The sequence below is a fragment of the Nannospalax galili genome, unplaced genomic scaffold, assembly GCF_000622305.1.
Source record: "Nannospalax galili isolate Female #2095 unplaced genomic scaffold, S.galili_v1.0 scaffold115, whole genome shotgun sequence".
Lineage (NCBI taxonomy): Eukaryota > Metazoa > Chordata > Mammalia > Rodentia > Spalacidae > Nannospalax > Nannospalax galili.
Window position 1 is genome coordinate 3,967,568 of NW_008340588.1, and position 4,927 is coordinate 3,972,494.

Here is a 4,927-nt window from a genome sequence, read left to right on the forward strand (position 1 = left end):
ATTTTAAAGTAGCTAAAATAAATGCCCTCAATAAAATGAATATGTATGTATACATGAATATGCATGAATTTAAAATATGTTCTGAATAAATTAAAATAGGCAGTAAAACTGGGCCTGTTGGCTCATGCCTATAATCTTAGCACTTTGGAGGCCGAGGCAGGAGATTTAAAGACAGCCTGGACTGCAGATTAAAACCCTATTCAAAAAATTCCAAAATATCTAACACCAAGAACAGCAACAGATTCTGTCACTTAGTCAAATTGAAATAAAGCTTTTACAAGTGTGAAAGTTCTAGAACTTACATTTAACAGAATACTTGAATACTTTTGAAATGAATGTAAATCGACAAGGCTATTTTTTTTTTTCTATTCAAACATTTTTAAGTTGATGCCACGGCTGTGCCACCTCAGGCCCAGGCAGCAGGACTGGAGTTTCCCTAGGCTCCGGAACTGGCTTCTCTCAGGCCAGTATCCCTTCAAACTCAAGACGGGGCAACAGACAGGTGGCTTCCTGTCCCAGGCATGTTCTTTATGTCCTGGCAAGTTCGGGTTTGGAGAGGCTGGGAGTTGCTTCCGGTCACCACCACTTCAGCCTAGGATTAGCAAATTCCCACTGCCTGCTTAGTGACTCCTCCCTTTCAAGAACCATCATATTTTCCCTGTTCTTTGGAGGTCCTGTCCCAGAGGTCCAAATTACTTTAGCTTAGTCTGCCTTTCTCCAGCTCTTTGAGCACTCCCAGAAATGCTGGCTATCTACAGAACTGAGCATCTTGTATTCTTGACTTTGCCTTTTCACCCTCTGGTAGATAATATTTGCTTCCCGCTTCATACCCGGGGCTTTATCTATTTGAATAACCAATTCTTTTGTTATCTCTGTGTGACTTCCTCCACCCATCTGAGGTCCGCTTTTCCCTGGGCTCCATTCTCTAGCACCCAGTGGAGCTGGTCAGTCCTGGCTGGAGACAGTCAGAGAAAGAAGTTTAAGAGAGGCCCAAGTAGCCACCTCCTGCTTTGCACTGAACCTGCTGATTCAGTTTCAGAGCCAGGCTCGGAGGAAGTAGAGGAATTCGGAACTATTGGAAATCGCTCTCAATTTGACAAGGGAGAATACTTATGATCCTGCAAGGTCTGTTATCCCCTTTGTTCTTTGTCATCTTTGTGGCCTGTGTGGGCTTGATATGAATGCAGGTGGCTCTCAAGGAGGATCTGGATGCCCTGAAGGAAAATTTTAGAACAATGAAATCTAATCAGAAAAACTCATTCCAGGAAATCCCCAAACTTAATGAAGAACTTCTCAGCAAATAAAAACAGCTGGAGAAGATTGAATCTGGGGAACTGGGCTTGAGCAAAATCTGGCTCAACATCACAGAAATGAATTAAACAGATTTCTCTGTTGACTACTTCAGTAAACCACCTCAAAGCTAATAAGTTAGCTGAAGCCTGCCTACCACTGTAGAGGAACTTCAAAAGAGTATAGCTTCCATTGACAATACTTTAAACTGTGTCCATCTTGCTGTGGAGACAATACAGAAACCTGGGGATGAGAACTGGGAAAGAAAACCTTGAGATTACTGCAGAGTGATATGGAGACCAATGGAAGCAGCCAGATCATTCCATCACCTTCAGCTACATCAGAACTTGAAAATCCCACAGTGAATATTCAAAACAGGATACCTTGTACCTTCAAAATAAACTGTATTCTAATGGGATACCAGAAACAGTATGATCTTAAACTGGAAGGGATGAATGAGACACTCAGTATTCTGTTACAGAGACTCAGCCTGATAGATGTGGTTTCACTGAACAAGGTAGAAAAGAGAAGAAACCTGACCTCCCAAATGATGGATAATAGAGCTGCCATTCTGAAAGGAAAGTCTTTGAATCAAGTAACCAAAGGAATTGTAAAGCCCAAAGTATAAGGATAGAAGATAATTCTCAGTTATATAAGCTACAGGTAAAACTATAGCTCATCAGTGCTTTCACAAGCAAAACCAAAAGCAACGGGCCTCCAGAGTTTGCAGAGAAAAGAGCAAATACAGAGCTTCACATCAGATCCATCAGCACTGCCAAAATTTTCAGTTTCTTGGAGCCCAAATTGAGACCTAGCTAAAACCTATCTCTCTACCAGGAATTTCTAGCATCAAAATATTCAGAATTTATTCCACGTGACTGTCCACAATGTGGATGGGAAGCTGACCTACCAAGAAATCTGGAACTCCCTAGAATTCCCTAGGTTCTGTCATGCTGAGACAAGAGATTTGAAAGCACTTGTTTCCTATGAAGATTAAAGATACTCCTTCCTATAGCTAAGAATAGCTGTAGGTATCTAGTCTTATCAGGCATATTTTGACACAGATGTGTACCCTGGACGAACTACAGTCTACTTACCTAGCCAAAAACGTTAACAGAAAAAATTAAAACAGCATTTATGTTTGGTCCTCCAGTTCTCCAATCTAATGTAGCAGACACATTGCTACATTTTAACCTGTTTTTAAAAGCTATATAAAAGTTATTAAAAAACAAAAAAGAGGGGCTGGAGAGATAGCACAGTGGTTAAGAAAGAACACTGTTCTTGCAAAAGACCCAGGTTCGAATCCCAGCACCCACATGGCAGCTAACAACTGTCCATAACTCCAGTTCCAGGGGATCCGACAGTCTCTTCTGTCCTCTGCCAGCATTTCACAACACAGGTGCACTTACCTACATGCATGTAATATACACATACACATAAAGTAAAAATAATAAATAAAAAATTAAGAAAAAACTTAAGTCAGCATACACAGTATTAGGATGCCTTTTGGCATTTTGAAACAATTTTTTGTTGTTATTATTCGTCACCTTCTGTTTCCCTTAATCTTCAGAATAGCCCCTTCTACCCAGAAATATCTCCTTCTTTCCACTTTTCAAAATTTTTGTATGTTCGTGAATGATTCTGCATGTGTGTATGTATTTATTTGTGAGCGTGGGTGCACATGAGGCACAGAGCATGTGTGGTTCTCAAAGGGAAATTTGGTTGTTGGTTCTTGCCTTCCACCTGTTTGACAAGGCTTCTTGCTGTTCACTGGTACTACAGCTGGCCTATGAGCTTTTAGGGAACACTCCTGTCTCTATCTCACATCTTCCTGTAAGAGCACTAGAATTAACACACATATAGTAGCACATTCAGCTTTATGTAGGTTCTAGACATTGAATTCAGGTGCATGAATTCAGGTTGCATGAATAAGCAACCATTTTACCCACTGAGGCCCTCCTTTCTGCTTTCATGTCACACAAGCCAGGTAGTCTTACCTCTTTCCTTATCTCCCTTTTTTACCCTTTTTTACCTTTTTTTACCTTTTTTTACCTTTTTACCAAATTTTCATTACCAATTCATATATTATAGACATCAAAACAGATTATAGTTCCTTGCTATTTTAAGAAATGAAATGCACAACATGAATGTTCAGTTTCCCTGTGTTCTTTGGGATACAGTTATAAGAGTGTTACAACCTGGCTATGATTTTTCTATGTTTAATTTTTAATGACTTTCAACCTGGTTTTTATAATGATTATATCCACATGCACTCTCATCAACAGAGCATAAAGTTTCTTCTTTATCCTCTTTCCAGTCAATATTTGTTGGCTCTTTTCTTGATGATAACTGCTCTGTTTCTTTGTATTCTGAGACAGGGTTCCTATGTAGCACCGACTGTCCTAGAAATTTCTATACCATCACATGCTCCATCATGTCTGGTCTGATGATAATAATTCTGTCTGATGTAGTAAGGGGAAATGTCAAAGTAGCTTTTATCTGCATTGCCCTGATGGCTAAAGATGTTGAACATTAAAAATTATGTTATTCGTATGTGAGAGAGAGAGGGAGAGATTGAGTGGCGAGGCTTGTGCATGACACAGTGCATTGCTTGTAGTCGGAGGACATTTTTATGGTGTAGATTCTTTCCTGCTAACTATATGTGGGTTTTGGAGATTGAGCTAAGTTTGGCAGCTTATGTCGCATGTGCTTTACCCACTGAGCCAGGTCCAAGGCTCTTGAAAGTTTTAGCATGGTTACTGGCTCTTTGTGTTTCTTCTCTTAGGAGAACAGGCTCTTCCTTTCATTAGGTCATTTGTGGATTGAAATGTTTTGGACTGAGGATTTAATTGTTCCAGTTCTTTATATATTACACTAGATGTCAATTGCCTGCCTGAATAATTACTCGTAAAAGATATTCTACCATTTTTAGGCTGTTTGTTCTGTTGGTAATTTCTTTTCCTGCACAAAAACTTTTTTAATTTTATATATTTCTATTTGTTAAACTTTGGAGCCATTTTAAAATTAATTTTTGCCATGTTTTATTTAATTCTTTATTTTTATTGAATTTTTGTATATTTCATATAGAACATCTAAATCTTAATCATCTTTATATTCCCTTCTCCATTGACACCCTCCCATATCACCCCCACTGGAATTCGTACATTCTGTCATTTGTCTAAAGGCTTATTGTGTCAAGTTGGTGTCCCTAGACATGCCTCAGTGCAAGTTCATGCACTGAGGTCTAGTCAGCCTATCTAAGCCCCTCATATTAGGAAGATCAGATCTTATTCACCCAGCAATAATTAATTGCCAATATTGCTTCAGCTAACATTGGGGTCAGCTGTCCATATCCCAAGTCAATGCTGGGTTTTTGTCTCTTGGAGTTTGTATGGGTTCTGTGCAGGCTGACACCATTGCAGAAGGTTTATATGAGCAGGATCCCAAGAATTTGTGGAAGTCTATCTCCATATAGTCACACACCTCCTTCCTGGCTCTTACATTCTTTCTCTTTCCACCCCCTCTTCTGCCATATTTTATTTGAATTTTTATACATTATATTTTTCTGATATTTAGATTTCATCCTCATCCCCTATTTGCACCTTCCCCATCCCCCCCAACCCATTTAATATAAATA

At 39.3% G+C, this 4,927-nt stretch overlaps 1 pseudogene; it reads left to right on the forward strand.

The window, feature by feature from the left end:
- Nucleotides 1–741: 741 nt before the first annotated feature.
- LOC103736183 lies at nucleotides 742–2,287 on the forward strand (annotated as a pseudogene).
- Nucleotides 2,288–4,927: the final 2,640 nt, after the last annotated feature.